Source organism: Carassius auratus, chromosome 1 (genome assembly GCF_003368295.1).
Source record: "Carassius auratus strain Wakin chromosome 1, ASM336829v1, whole genome shotgun sequence".
NCBI classification, from domain to species: domain Eukaryota; kingdom Metazoa; phylum Chordata; class Actinopteri; order Cypriniformes; family Cyprinidae; genus Carassius; species Carassius auratus.
In genome coordinates, this window is record NC_039243.1 from 28,334,777 (window position 1) to 28,357,207 (window position 22,431).

At 36.0% G+C, this 22,431-nt stretch overlaps 1 long non-coding RNA gene and 2 pseudogenes across 1 annotated transcript; 2 read left to right on the forward strand and 1 right to left on the reverse strand.

Moving 5' to 3' along the window:
- Positions 1–659: 659 nt before the first annotated feature.
- Positions 660–4,304, reverse strand: LOC113107995 (exosome complex exonuclease RRP44-like; annotated as a pseudogene).
- Positions 4,305–12,443: 8,139 nt separating this feature from the next.
- Positions 12,444–12,556, forward strand: LOC113110224 (uncharacterized; annotated as a pseudogene).
- A 6,035-nt stretch (positions 12,557–18,591) lies between these two features.
- Positions 18,592–19,755, forward strand: LOC113068592 (uncharacterized). Its single transcript, XR_003279623.1, has 3 exons — positions 18,592–18,651; positions 18,771–18,843; positions 19,656–19,755. It is a non-coding gene; the product is annotated as an uncharacterized LOC113068592 (long non-coding RNA).
- Positions 19,756–22,431: the final 2,676 nt, after the last annotated feature.

The following is a 22,431-nucleotide window of genomic DNA, read 5'->3' on the forward strand; positions in this document are numbered from 1 at the left end:
TTGCCAGTGGCTTTGATTCTCTTAAAAGCTTGTGATAATCCATTGAACTCCATAATGTGTTCACGTGGATTGTATTAGAAGTAGTTTTCAGACAAATTTCACATCACATCACATAATCACATAAGTTTCAACTTCAGAGTTAAATTTTGGGGTTTGGCATTTTGGTTTTAAGTCGCAGAAATTCATTGATCAGAAAGTGTGGCAACCCTGAATACAACAGAAGTTAGTTTGCTTAAATATAACACTTATCTCCCATTTTAAATGATTGTATTCACTGGACAAAAAAAATTTAACTGAAAAATAGAATTTTTTTTTTTTTTTTTTTAGTCCTTAAAAATCCTTTTTAAAACATTCTCTTTTCAATAAATCTCAGATTTGTAGGGTGAAAGAATATTATAGCTCAAATACAATATAATAATTCCACAGTTTGTCTTAGACAAAAAAAAAAATACTGCATTAGCAAGTTCATATCTAGATAAAAGCAAAAACAGTACTGTACACTGATTTAAAAAAATACTTTATTAATACAAATTTGCCAAATTGTTGTGTAATAAATCCCTTAATTATCCTTAATAATGGTCAGGATGATATTAAATACCTTCACTTCATGTCAGAGTCTTGATCGACATAAAGAGGTTTATTTAGCGATAATGAGGTGCTTATTAAACAATCATATAAACTAGTTCAAATACTTACTGTAAGAAGAAATGAGACATTCAGCCAATCACAACGCACTGGATAACTGGCCAATCAGAGCACACCTCTGCATTTCAGAAAAGCGGGGCGTATAGGAGAATTAATAATGTACAGCAGGGTTATTCAATTTTTTTCCTGGAGGGCCAATGCGCTGCAGAGTTTAGCTCCAACCCTGATCAAACACACATTCGCATGCTAATTAGTGTCTTCAGGATCAGAGATATTCGCCAACAACATGAACTCCTCCACGATAGAATTAGTCTCCCTGGAGAAAAAATGTTAAAAGTTTTTAACTTCCAGAATCCAGACAAAGGCAGTTTGGGGAAAAAGAAGGGATTATATTTCACAATCAGTTATTTAAACTGCAGATCTATAGGCTCGCTGTCGATATGGAAACAGCGCCCTGAAAAATTAGTATAATAAGCAACTCTTTCAAACTGGGTCAACGTAAAAGGTTAAAGACTGTTTCATGATAAAACTGCATTTCAAAATTATTGAATTTATTCTATTTAAATGGAAATACCCTTTTGCAATCCTCCAGCTCTTTATGATCTTGGCCAGCCTGTTAATTCCCCGTAAGGTTTTTTGTGATGTCATCATTCATAGTGGTGTCATCAATCCTCATCTGAGCTTCGGCGTATGTAAGGGAGGCCTTACGTGATAAAATAACAATTCCTTACAGTGCACATTCCATCATAAACCATCACTTTAAATATCATTTTTGAAATTTCAATGTAGCAAACCTTGGAGTTAATGATGCTCTTGAAGTGAGCTCTGATGATTTCAGCATTGTGGTTCTTCTCCAAAATACAAGAGTATGCTAACCTAAGGGTGGAAGTGCTCATTAGACAGTGAAGGTTTAAAATGATAGTTACTATGTAAATATATAATAAAACGTGTACACAAAGGGTAACCAACTGAGGGATAATAGTTATGCTAGGAAGCACACCTCTCGACATTGGACCGCAGAGAACACAAGTTGGAACTCAGACGTTCAGGAACCATGTCAATTCTCCGTGAAATGAAATGACAAAATTTACCATGAAAATTAAAAGAAAGGTATACATAGAAAAACACGAGACGATTAGAGGTTATATTCCTAATGAGGAACTACAATTACTGTGGATAGATCATCATTTCAGCCATCAAAAAAACGTTTCTGCTGAAAAAGCCATACATGTACTTGTAAGTTTTCAGCTGAAAGGAGAAATAGGCCCAAAAAAACGGACTATTAACAACTCTAATAATTTTTTTTTATTATTATTGTTTAAGCCTACACTAGCTTTCACAAGTTTGGGGTTGGTAAGATTTTGTAATGTTTTTGAATGAAGTTAAAACAAAGCTGTGTTTCTTTGATCATTATCATTCCATGAATTACATTTCCACAAATAAGTACCTTTCTACAAAGGCAGACTGTGGTGCCTCTGCTTGCTGCCTCTTGATCGAAAGCATTTCCTGGCCGAATAAAATGGCTGACATCTGCAATGTGAACACCAACACAACAGCACTAGTACATTCTCTGTACATTGTGATGATTATGCAAGCTGCTATACCTCCAGGTTTCCATTCTCCAGTTCCCGACAGTGAAGAGGATCATCAATATCCGTACAGCCAGTAGGATCCACACTACATACGCAGAGGGGTCTAAGATCTGCTCTGATCTTAAAATTCTGATAAATTTCAAGCCTTGAGCATTTCAACAGTTATCGTGAAACATTCCCGCACTACAAAGTCTTTCAAAATGCATGACTACTACAGCTCCTCAGTAATGCTCCAGGGCATCTTGGGTAGGAAGCTAAGACCAGAAGGGCTGGTGAGGAACATCATGTAGCACCTCTGTTTCAGTCTCTTTATCTCCAGCAGAGCTAAGGTTTTTCACAAAGTGACCCTGAGAGACATCCAGAAAAGGACAAACAAGGACTCATGTTTAAAACTTCTTAATAAAAATACAGAAAAGGTTGCTATTAATACACATTGAGCATGATTTAAAATATTAAACTCAAGTCTACAAAAAAAAAAAAAAAAAAAAAAAAAACATCTCTGCAAACCTCTGTTGCTTAAAACTTGTCATTTCTAAAAAATTGAGACTGTACATCATTGACACTTACATTTGGGTATTTGGGCATTTAGGCCAACCAGAGGTGCCTTGTTGCCTGGGGTCGAAATTCAAAACAGTTCATTAATACAATAAATCAGACAGATCATATTTGTTCAAGAAAGATTCTTAAAATGACTTAGCAGGAATGGATACAGAGAGCAAAATACATTGATTATATTAAAAAAAAAAAATTCTTATACTGTGTATTTATCGCCTCAGGACTATCTTCATAGAGAGCTTTGTGGAAGATTTTTATTAAAAAGATTTTAATCAATCAAGTATAATCAATGTGAATCTAGCCATTTTTGTTGCTAGTTATTATTCCATTATAATCCTATAGGTTAAGTATACAAAGAAATATGCGTACGTGGCCAAACTGTACAGACCAGATGAGAAACATGTGGTCAAACATACAGACAGGGCCTTTGTCTGTACCAAAGGAGGGGCCCTTTTAAAAGTAGTAAAATAATAAAATAATAATAATAAAAATTATTAAAATTGTAACCATAAAGCAAAGTTTGACTATTTGGAAACGCCCTGTATAGGGTATATAATGAGATGCCACCTCGCATCCGGGAGATCTTCTCACAGAGAACATCTCAGCTTTGTTTCTCTTTGAAAAAAAAACAAAAAAAAACAATTGGATCATTATTGTAGTGATTAACATGTTTCTGGCATGTTATAGAGAGGGTATAGAAGATAATTATCCCCTTTAAAAGAACCAAATTTTGTTGCACACACATGTACATATTCTTGGACAACTATTCTAAGATTAATTTTTGACATAGTGGTTTAGTGAGCTTGATGTATCATTTTCTTGTATGAACTGGCCACCACAGAGTCCTGAACTTAACTCTATTGAAATCCTTTGGATGGAGTCGACTTTGCAGAGTAGTTCAACTCTCCCGTTGTCAATATAAGATCTCAAATCAAGATCTTTCATCCATTCCGCAGCTTCATATTTTTGTGGAAATCAATTTTTTTTTTCCAGGATCATTTGATGAAGTTCAAATGAACAGCATTCATTTAAAAAAAATGCATTTTCCAAGGAAAAAAGGTTAAATCAGTTCCAAGCAGGACAAAGTCACTGTCAAGACTGCCAGCAACGGCACCAGTAAGGGCAAGCAAAATCAACAGAGCTCAGTGTCTGAAACCGAGCTAGTGGTGAAGCACTGTTACCTCTTTGATCATTGACTGTGAGAGCATCGCACAGAAAGGCCTCCAGTTCCTCTTAATAACGCCCACCACTCGTCCAGTGGGCTTGAGCACACTAGAGTCTGATGGAACACTCTTCAGCTACAACACAACAGCAAGAAATCATCATACAGGTCAGAAATAATACACACAATATACTTTGCCAGAATGCACACAGCAGCCATAACAGAACCTTTCGGATTCAACTCCATGCTGACTTTGGAAACATTTGAATAATTATATGAACAATCAAATGATCTTATGGGATTTATCTTACCTTATTTTCAGTCTCATTTTCGTCAGCATCAATTAACATCTGCGGAATTGAAAAGCTGCGTGTTTGTAAATAACAAATCCATCATTAAGATGTTTTAATTACTTCCGGTTACAATACGGGGAAGTCGTGGCCTAGTCGTTAGAGAGTTTGACTCCTAACCCTAGGGTTGTGGTGTGTGTGTGTGTGTGTGTGCACTTTAGATGGGTTAAATGCAGAGCACAAATTCTGAGTCTGGGTCACCATACTTGCCTGAATGTCACTTCACTTTCAATATGAGTCCTCTATCCAAAATTTTGCTTTCTCCAATGAAGGAAGAATTATTATGGATTTTCAGCAGAAACAATGGTTAAGTTAAGAACTTACACTGCTTTTCATTTCACAAAACATTCATTGATTACTAAAGTCATAGATTATGGTGAGGTGTTTTTTTATCAGCTGTTTGAATGCTCATTCTGACGGCACCCATTCACTGCAGAAGATCCACTGGTGAGCAAGTGAGTAATGTAACGCTAAATTTCTCCAAGTGAAGAAACAAACTCATCTATATTTTGGATGGCCTGAGAGTGAGCACATTTGCATCTTTGGGTAAAAAATGATCAATTACTGTTCTTTTTTAAATGCTAGCCTGCTTACCTCATTGATCTCCTCTCCCTCTCTATTTATGAACACCTTTCCCTCCAGATAGTTGTCTCTGTTGGCAAGGAACGTGTCCTGAAGGAACAGTCTGCTCTTAATGCCACTCTGAATCCTGGATAAGGGCAGATGCTCTGGAAACAGTAACTTACTGCCACTGATTTCATGCTATAATGAAGTCTGTCCATGGGTTTAGGGTTGCCAATCAAGCTCCTGATATCCTCTTCACCTACATAAGAAAACAACATGCAAACAAAACCTGAATTCATTTTTGAACATGATAACATTTCACAATTATTCTGATATCCTTATATGAATGCTGTCAATTAAAAATGGCTAATTATAAAGTTATTACATGTGAAAATGTGACAGTACCATTCAAATATTTTGGGGTGGTAAGATTTTATATTTGTTATAGTGTGAAATATTATTAAATTTTTAAATAACTATTTTCTATGTGAATATATTATAAAATGTCCTTTATTCCTGTGATGCAAAAAAAATAAAATAAAGTACTGTCCCAAAAGTTTTGAATGGTAGTGAATAAAGGGAAAAATAATGCACAAAGCCTGTTTTTATTTTATTATTTTGTGTGTGTTTTTTTCATCAGAACCCATACACATCTTTTTAATTGTGTTTTTTAGAACTTTTTACATGTGCATGTGCTGATCATGCAAACAAACATCCAATCGGGACCCAGAATCAGGTGCAAGACAAGTGTTCTCAAGAGTGATCATGCAGGTAGGCAGCCAATGAGGACACAGGATTTTAGAGTTTAATTATTATTATTATTATTATTTATTAGGATGTCAGAGTTTAATTCAAGTGGGTACAGAATATTAAACATATGAAAAATAAGAATTCAGTACATAATTCGAAAAAATAAGTATTGTGCATCATAGGGAATAATATTCTGAATATTTTACAGTTGGTTTGATTCCTTTATCTCAAATAGTGTCAGAGTTTAATTTAAGTGGATACAGTATATAAAACATGAAACACATCGATTCAGTACTGTATATAAAAACAATTAAGACATAATAATAAAATAAAAAAACCATGTGCATTATAGGGAATAATATTCTGAATATTTTACAGTTAGTTTGATACCTTTAGATCAAATGGTGTTGTCGTGTAATGGATTTATAGTATTGCATACATTAAAAGTTGTAAAATTATTATAAAACACATAAATGGTAATTCCAAAAGTGGAGTTTTGTGCAATAACATGGATGTTTTTCTGAACATTTTATTGTTGGTTTTACATTATAATGACACGTAGTTAAATTGTTTAATTAATTTAAAAGGTAATTTTTTTGTCCCTAGAAATTAAGCGTTGTGCAATGTAAAGGGCATATATTTATGACTATCTGAGTTAGTTTGGGCTCAGTGAGTTTAATTGGCCAAAAAAAAAAAAAAAACGTCCAATGAATGTCAAACGTCAAACTAACTCTACCGCCGTGCAGCACCGGCGCTTCATCTTTACACTCCTTACAAACTTCACTTCCGCACCAGATGTCATCTCTCAGGTACATCTTCAGCACTCCTCCAGAGCAAAGCACAAATGTTTTGAATTTCAGCACGGTTCAGATAACCGTATTGTTAGTGGTTTTGAGGAAGAGTTCCACCAAAACACAACACGTAGTTAACCCACGTGTGTACGGCGCGCCAACTAATTATTATCCCGGAGTAAATCAGAGACTGAAAGGTTCTGTATCGTACTGTATATTCAACAGCAAGCAGTTAAAATGCACTTATAAAATGACAGTCACAGTGTATTTTTTATAACTACACACTATCTGGAGGCTCCAAGTAGCCAGAGATTGTTTTGTATAAATAAACTAGCTGGTCCCTTATCGTCCTAAATACTTTGAAAGCTATTAACTTGCCATTTTGATGGTTTTAATGGGGTGGCGCTAGAGCGGAGTCGGTTTACCGTGATACACCGCTAGATGGCAGTAGAGCCTTAATATCCAAGATGTGGCACGTCAATGTGTGTGAAAGTGCTGCAAAGCTAATGTCATTTTAACACCATTGTCACAGTGTGTGTGTGTGTGTGTGTGTGTGTGTTTATACATATGTTCACACAGTGATTTGTTTCTCTCAGGTTCAACTGACAATTTATTTATAATTTAGTTCATAGCAGGCCTAATTTTGCAGTGAAGCGCTTCTTAAAGCTTTTTGTGTTGCCTCCTAAATGTGAACAATTTGAAAAAAAATATCTAATGTATTTTAAAATTGTATGTACACTTTCGTTTTTGTTTAGTTTATTACCGTTTCAATGCTTTAAAACCCTAAGATGTTTTATTTCATAATCACAATTTCCTTTTTATAGATGCAAAAAAAGGGCAAAATCACAATCATTCCAAGTTTTCCCTGGCACCTGCTTAAAACCCCTGCTCATACACACAGGCCTTTACCTTGACCATAAAATAAATGACCTGCATGGTTCAGCTAGAATTCAGAAATGCAAAACCAGCTCTTATCAGAAGTGTAACTAATTTGACTATAAAGACATATGCACGCTCTATTAATTATATCCAACATGGTTTATGCCACACTATCCCATACTTCTATGATGATTCAAGATCATAATTAGTTCGAACAACACCCATGTGTTCATTCAAATTCAAATTTTTTCATGAACAATTTGATACCTTGTTTTTTTTTTTTTTTTAGATATGATTATTTTCATATAAATAATGCATGCTAATACAATATTGGATTTTATATTTTCCACATATAAAAGCTTTTTAGTGCATTGCTGTCCTTAGATTTAGATATTTGTTTTCAGAGCAGTGCATCTTGAACGTGGATGTTGAAAGTTTAAAGGGCTTAGTTGTAAGGTTGTGAGGAGTTCACATCATCAGCATTCATATAATTATATTCTGATATACATATGAGTCACAGCCCTAGATCACTAGAGGGCAGAATCATTTCTGAATGATCAACCAAAAGACTCAAACACACAAAAACAAAAGAATCAAATAAACATAAATACACATTTGTATGACTGTAACTTGACCGAAGCTCAGATGTAATGTCATGTTTCAATACTAATTTTGCAGTCTGCAGGCTGAGAGAAAATGTGTCGCTGTGTTTCCTCAGATCCCAGACAGATAGCTCAGAAATTACAGTCTTGCACGTACAGTCTTACCTAGCGGGTACCAAAACTGTTTTCCTCTAACTCTCAGCAGAGCAAACAACTGCACTGCTGCCTTTCTTCATGACTCACACAAAAGCCTTATTTTGAAAATATGAAGAGTGCTTTACAGTGAACCACATGCTATGAGAAGAAGAAGTATTATTATACTTTTCACTGTGCAACCATACACCACTAGAAAATATGCCAGCACTTACTTTTCAGTGATTTTGAAAATAATTTTACAGGAATAGGAAATCAAGATAGACTTTTAGCATCCAATCCTATATTGAAATATAGGCTAATATATGACATATTGCCAAGAGTATTGCCATATATTGTTACGACGAGAGTCAGAAATGTTGGATCCATATGCAGCACCGAGGCCAAAATTCACTAAAACCTGCCCCTCACACGCCTCTCAAGAACAACGTCATGCAACCCCATCATTTCTCCAACAAAGAGAAGTTATCAGCAATAATAAGAAATAAGCCATTGGAACTAGCGCAATCGCAGAACGAACATGATAAAAGTGTTGTTAAAAGTTTGTTTGCATGCTTTGCTAAATATTTAAATCCAATAGCATCGATGTTTTATTATAATAAGTGATACACTGATCATAATGAATAAATTTATCAGGATTGAAAATTAGTCACATAAATAAAGCATTATGAACATAGCCTGCCTATTCAGTCGAGTCTGTTTCTGTTTATTTAAAGTCGCAATAACCTACATCACATTTAGAAAGAATGATTTTTATAAAAGCTCTCGAACAAAAAACATTATTATATTTTTATGACATAGGCTCGCAGAGCTAAACTCTCGAGACGAGACTTATGACACATGAAATATGTAAAAAAAGAAGAAAAAAAGAAAACTGCATTGGTTAATCTAATTCCAATTTCAAACCGGTAGTGTATGTTGCGTCATACATAACGGGCTATTCAGATGATTGAAGTTTTATATTTAGTCTCTACAATTTTAATCATTTGCGCTGTGTCCCAATTTGTCAATTTTTTATGCATTACATTTGGGAGTTTTATACAAGACTGCAGGAAGCCTGGACTCATGGCACTGTCTTGGAGCTCTTTATTGTTTGCTGGTTTGGCAGGGTCTCTGTGGGTCCAATAGAAGTAAATAGAGAAAAAGCATACAACCCTCCCGTCTGCTCAGCCATTTTTTCTCCCTTTTTCTTTTATATTTAAATTAATTATAACCCAAAGTGAATTGTTGGGTTTCCTGACAAAGAAGCTTTCCTATTTCAGTAAGATTTGCCCAAACAAGAACAGGGAAATATATGTATTTATTATTTCAGTTTGTTATTTGAAGGAGTTATTTGACCTTGCTAAAAACGAAAATTATGTTGTGTATTCATTTTAATGCAACACGTTATTTTCCATGTAATGTACATTATTGTTTCTCCTCTATGCCCGCCTTTCTGAAATGCATAGTTTTTTACAAGGCTCATCGGTCTAAAAGCAATGTGTGCTCTGATTGGCCAGCTATCCAGTGTATTGTGATTGGCTGAATACATCAAGCCTGTGACGGAAATGTTACACCCCTTAACATAATGCGATGCCGTCTCCTGGCACAACGAGACTAACCAATAAAACCCATTACAAATGAGGCATTTGTTGCATCCAGTGGGATTCGACGAAGGACACGTGATGTCCCCGGATTGGACCCAGTTTTGTCCACGATGAAAGCCAATCCAGGGAAGTTAATGTATTTCCTCAGCAACCAGCACTGATCGGCTCTAGGCATAATGAAGCAGATATTTTGCTCTTTTGGAAGGCCAAACAAAGTAGTTTTGCTTTCACAAAGAAACACAGCGTTTCCACAACATGGTGGCAACAACAATACAGCGAGAACAGAATGAACAGTGCTCTCTTCCACCCTCAATACCCATGGCCCAGGGGCTCTTGAGCAAGGCACACCACGGGTGCTGGAGCAAAATGGCTGTCCACTGCTCTGGGTGTGTGTTTATGGTGTGTGTTCACTTCTCACTGCTGTGTTTGTGCACTTGGATGAGTTAAATGCAGAACACAAATTCCGAGAATGGATTACCATACTTGGCAAATGTCATGACTTTCACTTTTGTCTTTCGCTTTTCAAAAGTTTTGCCTTCTTTCTTTGTGTGAACATTTGGCCCGTGTTATGCAAATCTGTGTTTAAAAAAAGCAGATTTAGCAGGGCGTTGGACAAATCTTAACTTTTATAAAGAATATCTCTTTGTAGGGCTGCACAATTAATCAAATTTCTAATCTTGATTACAATTATGGATGCCACAATTAGGTAATTGTTCAAAGGGCAATTAATCAAATCCACTTGTTATTGTGTGTGATTGAGATATTTTTTTTCTTTCTACATGTTATCTTAACAGGGTTTTAAGGGTTTTTCCATTGTTTTTTTTTTTTTTTTTTTTTTTAGTTTACGTATAAACTATCTCTGATAGATCCTTCAGCGTGTCTTGGAGGGGTGATGTTTCTAAATCACAACAACTTGCTACTGGGGTTCCTCAAGGCTCAGTACTTGGACCACTTCTCTTGTCCATCTACATGACGTCATTAGGATCTGTCATTCAGAAGCATGGCTTTTCTTATCACTGCTACACTGATGACACCCAACTCTACTTCTTATTCCAGATGACCCGATGATAGCAGCTTGCATTTCAGCCTTTCTGTGTGACATGTCTAGCTGGATGAAAGACCATCACCTTCAGCTCAACCTTAATAAGACAGAACTCCTGGTGATTCCAGCTAACCCATTGTTTCATCTCAACTTCTCTATACAGCTGGGCTCGTCAACCATAGCTCCTTCCAGGACAGCCAGAAACCTAGGAGTTGTGATGGATCATCAGTTAAGCTTCATAGACCATGTTGCTACAATGACCCGGTGCTGCAGATTTGCCTTATACAAAATTAGGAAGATTAGACCCTTCCTGTCAGAGCAATCCACCCAACTTCTTGTCCGACCTCTTGTTCTCTCCAGACTGGAATATTGTAATGCTCTCCTGGTGGGCCTTCCTGCATGTTCCAGTATTATCAAGCCTCTGCAATTGATCCAGAATGCAGCAGCGAGGGTTGTCTTCAATGAACCAAAAAAAGCTCACGTTACTCCTCTCCTCATCAGGTTACACTGGCTACCAGTAGCTGTTTGCATCAAATTCAAGGTACTGATGCTTGCCTACAAGACGACCACTGGCATGGCACCAACATACCTAAACCTAAACTAGTTCAATCTTATGTGCCTTCCAGAAGTTTGTGCTCTGCAAGTGAACGACGCCTTGTGGTGCCATCCCAAAGAAATTAAAAATCACTCTCACAGAGCTTTTCCTGGATTGTGCCAAGCTGGTGGAATGAATCCCAATCACAATTCGTAGAGTCTTTACTCATTTTCAAGTCTTTTTCGCCAGGACTAATACTAGCACTTTTCCTTTTCTTGTCTTTCATGTAAAAAAAACAACCTGACTATGCGTTCTTTACTTTACTAGACTAACTGAGACTTGACATGGCACTTGTATACTGTTGTTGTTCTCTTGTTGACCTGATTGCTTCTGTTGTTCTCATTTGTAAGTCGCTTTGGATAAAAGCGTCTGCTAAATGATTAAATGTAAATGTATAACATTATAATACCATGAATATTTGTACTTTTTTCATAATTTAAAGAATAAATAAACAGTCCAATATATATTTGACATTTGAGGCATACTATTACAATGATATAAACATCATTCAATGTAAATTGTGATAACCGTAATTAATAACCGCAATTACAATTTCAAGGGAGTAATCACCATTATGATTTTTGTCATAATCGTTGCAGCCCTATCTCTTTGGATTTGAGACATTAGTCTTTGCAACTTTACAGATCTTCTTTATGCAGCAAGAATAATTACTCCGTTGACAACGGTTATTAACAAGCAGAAAATGGTTTAGCTGGTTTACCACTTAATAAACTAATTAGGTAAACACAAAGGAACTGCAATATTCATTAAACTTTGATGACATTTATGTTGTTTAAGAACTAATGCAGCTATTGATTTTCTACATAATAATAATAATATACAAATTAATAGAACTTCATTCCATAGAACTCTCTTCAGCATTTTTGTTGTGGGCGGCAGTGGCTCATTGGTTCGTGTAGGTTGTCCACAAACTGGAAGGTTGGTGGTTCAATCCCCGGCTCCACATGACCAAGTGTCGAGGTGTCCTTGAGCAAGACAACTAACCCCAGCTGCTCCCGACGAGCTGGATGGCGCCTCAAATGGCTGACACCGCAGTTGATGTATGAATGAGTGAGTGAATGGGTGAATGTGAGGCAACTTGTAAAGTGCTTTGTATGGCCATGTGGTCTGTTGAAAGCGCTATATAAACGCAATCCATTGACGCTTTTACATGTTTGTGCTCGCCACGGCGGCACATATACTAAAATTGAATTGATACAGAGAAGATTAGCATGGCCCCTGCGAAAGGATGACATTCAAATCCGTGAATCGCTATCCGTGAAACTTTTTGAGGGAAGTCGTGGTCTAATGGTTAGAGAGTCGGACTCGCAATCAAAGGGTTGTGAGTTCGAGTCTCTGGCAAGCAGGAATTTTGGATGGGGGAAGTGCATGTACAGTGCTTTCTCCACCATCAATACCACGAATTAGATGCCCTTGAGCAAGGCATCGAACCCCCAACTGCTCCCCGGGCGCCGCAGTATAAATGGCTTCCCACTGCTCTGGGTGTGTGTTCACAGTGTGTGTGTGTGTGTTCACTGCTCTGTGTGTGTGTGCACTTTGGATGGGTTAAATGCAGAGCACGAATTCTGAGTATGGGTCATCATACTTGGCTGAATGTCACGTCACTTTCACTTTCTATAAATAATGATGCACAAATTCCAGTCTCGCACACTGTTTAGGAAAGATAATGTATGAAGCGTCTTAATTGTCTTTAGGCTTACAGAGCAATTAATAGTAATACATTGACATTAAAGTTGACACATGACACTGATGCACTGCAAGTCCTGAAGTAAGGATTATACAAACCAGCTAAAGCACAAGTCTAAGTCTAAAGTCGACCACACACATACACACAAAGGGAATTCAGTTCGGTCCACATCCTTTAGGCCACATCCTTTGCTGTCTACCACCCAAATTGTTGTCACTACACACAGCCACTACCCCACCCTGGGTTAACCCACTACTGCCTGTATTCTAAACCCCAGCTGCCACTCCGCTGGTTCTGAACTACTCCCTTCATCCCTGGTATTTTCATCTTTCCTGTGTATACCTGCACTTATCTTGGGATTTTGACCACTGTGGTTTTTTTTGTGACAGTTCTTTTAAATCATTATATATATATATTGGTATATATATACACACACACACACACACACAAACATACATATTTATTTTTTGTTTTTTAATTATTATTATTAATAGTCTGAAGGCAAAACTCTGCAGTCCTTGTTGGCGTGAGTCACAACATGGTTGTTGATTTGAGGTGGTGGATCTCAGATTATTTTCATTTGTGGTTCAGATTCAAAATTAAACACATTATGTGAACATCACTTCATTGTGTAATTGTATGGACTGTTTGTTTACAGTGCAGCTGTGTTATTCTTGTGAGAAAGGGAATGGGTTTGGCACATGATTCACAGGGTTTGAGAATAGACGTTGACTTGACAATAGAATACATTTGATTGAAATGTATGCAACATCATCAAATACAGACACTTGTGTCATGCAAGTGTAGTTTAGAATATTATGATTATATACAATATTTAAGAATAAATTATTTAAATATAAGTATTATTATGTTCCTATATATATGTTTATATATAATGCAATTCATCAATATGGATTTTATATATTTAAATTAGTGCTATACAATAATCAATTAAAAAGTTAACTAATTAACTGTTATTTTAATAACTAATTAATAGTTCTTTTCTCCGATTAAATTACTTAAACATGCTTGACATCGTAATTATGACATCCCAACTCATAAACACAAACCTCCCAGGAGAATTTTAAATGCACTTATATTCACAAGTTAGGAAGATGCAATTTTGATGTCAAATGCAGATGATGTCATTTTGGTTGGGGAAAGGTTGCGCAAGATTTTTTGCCTCCACTTCTACAGCATGATTCTTTAAAGTATGCTCATTAAATGTGTGCTGAATTTTTATGTTTTTTTTTTTTTTTTTTTTTTATCAGTTTATGGTGCTGTAAAATTAATCATATTCTATCGTAATTGTACAAAAATATTTTATTTTGTTCATGCGACTTATTTTTTTTTTCCATTTACAATAAGAATTTAATTAATTTAAACAAATTTACCATCAACATGGATGCTGCCTCTTTTGTGTCAGCCATATTTTCTCACTGAAACACCTCCAATTCGGAAACCTGGGACCAAAAATTTTTGAGTTTCCTACTTATAATTATGACTTTGTGGTGCCCCTCATTTGTGTTCAATATGTAAATAAGATCTTTCTGACATGACTTGAACTCACCAATATACTATCACACTAGCAAAAGGATGTGGGGAAATGAAGTGAAATTAATTTAATTGGTCATACTAAATAATATAGTGGAAATTACTTTTGAGCTGTCTAATATAAACTTGCATAGGTGATCTGATTTCAATAGCCTTCTTTTCCTAACTTAATGGCATTGAAAGAGTCGCGTCTTTTGTACTTTATACTCCTCATCAAAATAAAACCTGAGGTGAGTTAAGCTGGTTTAAAATGCTTTAAACTTTACCTTTTAACTGTCACTGTGTCCAAAATGTAAGACATTTGTTGTGACTGCATGTCTATACTTTTGTTTGTTAGTATAATTGTCAATGGCATGGCTACAATAAAGACTATAGAATACGAAAGACATGTCACTCGTATAGTTTTGAATGGGGGAAAATGCAACGCTAAATATTGCTGCTCAATCACAGGAAGCCCCGCCTCCTGAATGAAAGAGCCAATCGCTAATCGGTAAAGTCGGCGCATCACTGCAGATTCCCAGTTGCTATAAAAACAGTCAGCGTTCTGAGACGTGCTTTTAGGACTGTGAATTCGCACTGGCTGATCTAGCCTGATAAAACAAGCTTTTAATAACGCTATTTGGGTAAAAGTAACAACATTTATGACACCTTTGTTGTCAGATTTCTTTGGTGATTTCAAATATGAAATTTAATCTTAAGCTTAGTGAACAGTTTTGGAGAATTTGATGTTTCCCCATAGAAAGTGATAGGAGCTGCACTTGCATGCCCGAGAGGTGTTTCAAAGATGGCCGCCGAGTGACATGACTTTTAAAGGACTTTGGCTGCAACCTGCTCCGAAACACCTGTCTAGACGTTTCTAGCAGAGATGGTTATTACTGGTAGATACCAACCTCTGTGGTTCTACCATGTATCGGGCAGCTTGTTTCACACATGTCTTGATATCCACGTTGTAGTTTTGACATCATTGAATTTCTGTTAGAGTTGTGTGGCAGACAGATGCTGTTTGCAGATTCCATAGAAATGAAAGAGAGTGAACGGAACACGTTTCAAAATTGTTGGTGACTGCTCTTGTAAAACTATTTTTGCTGCGCTTTCTCCAAATATTGTTCACTCCAAATTAACGGTTTCTAGCACTCTTAAAGACCTTGATTACTTCGTATAGGTGTGTTTAGCCTCTGGCTTACTTAGTTCGGGTCACTTCATCTACAGCGATATCGTTGACTTGATTGAAAATGATTGCACAGATACTATTTAAACTGAGATGACATCACTGAATTCAGTGATGAACTGGCTTTAACTGTCATTTTGCATTATTGACACACTGTTTTACTGATGAATGTTGTTCAGTTGCTTTGACGCAATGTTTTTTTTTTAAGCCTGCATGTTAGTTTCGCCCCTTGATTTTGATGGTTGCACCACATAACTTAAACTGAATTTATTAAAAGTTATTTAAATATGTTTTTTTCTTATGATGCCAGAACAATCATATCACCCCTGATTTGTTTTGTACTTTATACCCCTCAAAAATATATTGAAATGGACTGTAGTTCAGAAATTAAAAGTATGTATGAATTGCATTTTTTATGTATTTTTTAACAACTTACTAGTCGGTCATTGCAGGAAGGAGATATCATTGATATAGATGTCACAGTGAGTCCTTTGTTTAAATTCTAAGTTAGTTAATTGCTGTTAGATTCCAAAACAATGAAGTTATTGTTTACACCTCAGTATCTGTAAATAGTGGATGCTATATATATAGGTTTATCTAGAAGGTTACTACAGTGACACCTCAGAAACCTTTCTGATTGGCTCAGTAAGTGAACGTTAGTGAAAGTCAGTGGATGTGACTCGTCAGTGCAGAGATCAGGCCATCACCACCTGTGGACCAGGTCAACCTCTGTGTGTCACTGACAACACGATGAGGTGTGTGTTCATTCCCACACTCATCCCAGATTGCATTAGAGACTGAATTCCTAACAGCATCCCGCATCTTCAAGAGTGATGTCTGTGGGAAATGTTCTTTTATTCATTGCATCTTTCAACTTGCTCCTGTTAAAAATAGCTCATCTAACCCCTAAACCTCTCTGCAATCCCTCTTGTGCGCAAAAGAAGAAAAAAAGTCTGCAATCTTGCCTCGTCAGTCTTTATTTGATAGTGTAGTGTCTGAAGAAGGGCTGCACAGAGTTAATGTTTTTCTCAGTGAGCTCTGAGCAGGCAATTACCCAGAGTGCAATGGGTTTTTTCCTGCAATGGGGTGTAAATTACAGGTTAGTTTGTCTTGTTGGATGTGTTCATGTGTGCAAGTGTCCGTGTGTGTGTGTGTGTGTGTGAGAGAGAGAGAGAGAGAGAGAGCGAGCGATGTAAATTACAGGCTTGCTCCTGCTGTCTTTGAGAATCGTAGACTCTGCCAGGATGGATTCAGCTCCCCGCAGAGACACGAAAAGATCCACAGGAGCCTTTTCACAGAGAGAGGACATAGTCAGTCACTCACATACAGTACAAAAACATCTTTAACAATATCTTATTGCATTTCCACGTCTACTACAAAGACCTAAATGTGCACAATATCAAAAGTGAAGATGCCGAAATGGTTTCAAGGTCAAAACATTTAGCTAAAAAAAAAAGAGTGAATATTTTATTATTATTTTAATGACATATATATATATATATATATATATATATATATATATATATATATATATATATATATATATATATATATATATATATATATATATATATATATATATATATATATATATATATAAATGTTTATTTTACTTATATCTTGAAAATAAGTATATATATAAATGTTTATTTTACTTATATCTTTAAAATAATACTTTTAAGTGAGTGTATTTGTGCAGTGTAGCAATAGATATTTCTGAGGAAGCGATGCTTTTGTCTCTCTCTCTCTCTCTCTCTGCGTAGGATCCTGAGCTTCTGCAGAGACATACACTGTTATTATATACACACAGAGGGAACAATTACTTCTCCTCAGGAAAAAGCACTTAGACCTCTCTTTCACTCCTTCTCTCCATCTCTTCTTTTATTATTTTTTATCATGCTGGCACCCTAGCATCCTCTCTCCAGCTCTTTCTTTGCAATTCTTTGTCTCTGTCTTTTTTTCTTTCTTTTTCGACTTATGCTTTTCGTCTGTTACACACCTTTGTCCTCTAACCCCACCCCACCCCACCTCCCAGAATATAAAAAAAACAACTAAACCAGAACATTTCAACCATGCCTTTTCGACAGTCAAATGCTGTCTGTAATGTTATTTCCATGTTAAATTGGCCATTTCAAAGGCAGCGCCCTCTTACTGGGTGCAGGCTCATGGGTAAACCAGACTTTTTTTTACCCAATGAGAAATTTTTATTTTACACTTAATCATTAATCAGACATGTAAAATATACATGCAATCACACATCAACCAAGATAAACCTGGCTAAACATAAATCGAGTATTTCCAATCCATATTGTATCGGCCATGGGATCGGCACATATTTCCTTGGTTATCCATGAGACATGGCATCACAGTGAGAGTTACAATTATTTTATGTATTATTAATTTATTTTACTTCAAATATTTAGAAATGATTTCTCAAATTATCTATGATTGACTTTACTGAAAATGTCATGTCCAAACCTGTATGACTGAATTTCTTCAGTGGAACGCAAGATATTCGGAATGTCACGGGGTGTTTTGTTGTTGTTTGTGCTTAAAATGAAAGCCAGTCATCTAATTTCCTTGTCCTTATAATGAAAGTCAAAGATATTCTACAGTTTGGATGCTAATATCTTCTTTAGTGCCGGTTTAGATTAATGACTGTTAGTAAATTATGACAATTTGCAGTTTTGGGTGAACTAACCCTCTGATTTATCTATGAGCTTTACTTCTAAAGCTAATTCATTTGTTAAACTCTATTGCAGCCCTATTAATACAGCTGATTAATGTGATCAGCTAAGATGCTTTAGCATTAATTCGAGTACTGGTGCAAGGACCCTTTCAGTTGCTCTGTTTATATACAGTAGACAGTTGTCTTTTGGTGGTTAATGCTTCTTTTCTCTTTTACAGCCAGTGATATTGATCTACAGATGGAAGAGTGCATGTCCTTCACCACAGGTCTGTGTGGGTACCCATCACTGTTTTAGATGACAGACAGATTGAATGTTATTAAGAACATCAACGGAAGCATGAATTTGTACATTTCAGGAAGTTAAACCATTCATCCATTTTTCCAGAACCCATTCTTATGGAAGGATCCTCCGAATTCAAGATCCTGAGGAACAAGTGGACATCTGTGGATGACAAAAGGTGCATGTTGTGTCCAGTTTCCTCTCCCACACTTCGCTCACCACCTTTCTAATGAGAGCCCAAATGCAGCCATTTAAATGTAGCCTATATTAATCATTTTTACTTCATACAAGAATAAGTGGCCAATTTCAATTGAGAATATTTAAGAACTTTATGGCTGTTGACATTTAGCTTGGAATGACCAAGTACCCTCAGAATTTGAAGCACGTATAGAGAGTTAAGTGCTCTGGGATAAACTTTCCTTTAACTGGATATATTTCACTGGAGAGCCCTTCAGTGTTAATTGCAAATGAGCTGATTGCCCTGTTGGCAGGTGAGAGCAGAGTGTTACTTGGTCAGTGGTTGATTAGAGCACTGATTTTTAAGGTTAAGTGGGGTAATATGCAATATAAGAAAATGGCTACATTAGACTCTGAGGCCCCATAGTGATTTACTGAATAAGGACTCACAATTTCTTCCTTCCAAAATATTTTTGAGTTTGGCAGAACTAGACATTATTCATAAAAATGTATAAAAGTTCTAATGGTGTTATATGATTGTATTATTATTATTATTATTATTATTTTTGTTTAGTTTTTTTGCATTATTATTATTTTATAGCACTTTTCTAGGTCTGGAAATCACACTTCATAATATTTTCTTTATGATATCGAAACATTTTAAGTCATCTTGCAGCACTCTTAGAAGTTTGCCGAGGCCCTTGGTGAGCCCTGGACCTGGTTGAGGACCAGTGATCGTAGATGAACAACTGAATCTCAACATATTTCCCTGTGTGTTTGTTTTCTTGTGTGATAATACTCCGATCGGCCCAGTTTGAACACACGGTTGTCCTCACCAGTGATGGGGTGGAGATTCTGACCAAACTCAGATGAAGATTGACCGGACAAGAATATGGATCATCTTGAAGTGTGGCTTGTGAGATGGATATGGGTTTTAAGAGTAATAGAATCTGTTCTTTAAATAAATGTTTCTTGACATTTATCCAGTGTTTTATCTTATTTTGTTAGCCTGACCAAACGGCTTCATGGAACATCTGTGCAGCTCCAGCGCTGCGTTTCTACGTTAAGAATTGATAGGGTTAATTGTTTAATGCATGTAGGTTATTGTGTAATGAGTTTTAAAATCTCTTCACTATTCCAAACTCTTTGTTTCTGATGTCATCTCTGACTAAACTCACTGAAAGCTCAGGGAATGAAATCTTATTACGTCTTATTATTGTGGCGGGGTTTCTCCGTGCATCATAATATGACTCCGCAGTAATGTAGTTAGCTCTGTGCATCTCTCGAGAGGTGATCATATTTATGGGCCAAGGGTTTTCGTATGAGCCATGTGTAGCGTATCAAGAATTCCCTATAATCACATCTGCTTCACGACAACATTGAAAAACTTTTTGGCTTATGCTTGCTGACATTTGAATTCAAGTTGGAAATCTGCTGTCTAAAATGCGCATTGAGAATAGCAGTCTTCAAAGCTTCCAGTCTTGCAAGTTTTGAAGTGTGTGGATTGTAAAACATAAATAAATAGCCTAAATCGAATTCCACAAATATGAAATAGCAAAAAAAAAAAAAAAAAAAAAAAAAAAACACAAATGAAAGAAGTCAACTGACTAATCAGAAGGTGCGCTTACATGCACGAACCCTCGCCAGGAGCCTTCCATTCTGCATCTGTTTAATCGCTGTGCCTTTATGATGTGTACAATTAAAGTTAATTACATTGTGACCCTAAGTCGGCTGTGAGTGACATCTGGGGAGTTTCCTTCTGCTTTTTGGATGAAACAGTCCCCATAAGCTCTAGTTAAAGAAACGCGCACTTTGTCACTGCACTTATCACCGATAAAAGATAAGTTCGTTTGTATGATCAGGTAGTTTGTTTAACTACGAATCGATATTATAAAAGTATAGGCTGTGTTCTTTTAAATTACATCTAAAAAAACTAGAGACGATGCACTAGGTTATATAAACCCTTACGAAAATTATCATAAAACCAAAAAAAAACAATGGTTACTATAGTTAAGCCATGATAACCACAAATTAACCATGGTTTTTCTATATTAACCATATAGTTTAACCATGGTATTTGTAGTAGCTAAATCTGTGGTTAAACAAGTCAACACGCCAAAAAACCATAATAATACAACCATGGTTATTTTTCGTAAGACCACGTAAAAGTTTCTAATATTAATCATAATAATCTGTTTATTTGTAGTTGATGTGATTTGATCGCACTTTCTGACCGCACGGTGCCTGCTTTCTATGTGCTCATTAAATCGAATCATAATTGCAGCCATTTGGGTTTTGTGCATCCTCACGCATTTTCCTCTGTCTGTCCCAATTACGAGCAATTTCTGGCGCGGAGGGAATCTTTTCACTCGGACAAAAGAAAAGGGAATAGGCAGGGAATCAATAAGCGTTTTTCTTATGTAGATCCGCCCGCAGGTGCTGTATTGTGTCCTGAAGGATGTTCCAGATCGTCATGTTGACGTTAAACTTCGCTCTCTTTTCGTTTCAGCGTTTATCTTTCAATATTTCTGTTTTATTTACGACGTTCCACGATCTATTCCTATCTGATCTTAAAGCTCAGTGTTTTTAATATGTATTTTGTTCGTTTCATTTGGGTATGGTTAGGCTAAGTGAATGCTTATTTGCTTTTATCCTTAATCGTACAATGCCTTTTTATAATAGCAAAGAAAAAAATAAAAATAAAAAAAATAAAAAACTATCCATGAAATCCTGCATAATGTATCATATGCAAATCAACTTTAGTGTTACTGACAGCCCACCTCAGCGCATTTTTTCTGCAGTATCCAGAAAGTGGTTATTAATAATAAGGTCAAAATATAGTTACAGACAAAAACCGCATAATGTTTCCCTTCTTTTTTATTTTCTAGTAATGCACAGACCCTGCTTAATGCAGATGTAGCTTTGAATCCAAACGGAAGCAGTCATTTGGACTCAAAGTGGTGTGGTTGCAAATCAGCCCAGGCATTTCAATTACTGCCAGCTGTGAAGGATGACATAAGGAGTGAAGCAGAACGGTAAAATGTGCTACAATCATTGTAGCCTTTGCTTTAGCTACCTGAATTAGTCCTAGTGATCTGGTGGGTTTGAAAATGAGATATAGCCTACCCAAAATCTGAATAAAAATAGACGCCTTTTTGAAAAAATAAAAAATAAATAAATAATAATAATAATAAATCAACCAATCAATCAAAGGACCCCAAACCACCATGTCCATATTTAGAAAAACCGCGGAAGTTTAAATGAACCTCAAAAGAAACAAATCATACAAGATAAACGATTAGCTACAACAGCCCATGAAATGTTATTCTTTATAAATAGCTAGGCTCTTGGGTAAACCCCGGGAATACTGATGAACTGTTATGATGCTGTTTTTTATTCTGCTCTTTGTTTGTTTGTTCGGCCAAGCTGATTGATTTTTTCCTGATATATTCTTTTATTTTTTTCCCCTTTAATATATAATTACATTTTTAGGTAAAACATTTTTTACATTTTTAATTATAGAGATTAATAATAGGCTACTTAATAAAATGTTAAGATAAAATATTCACGATTGCAGGCCCTTACAAAA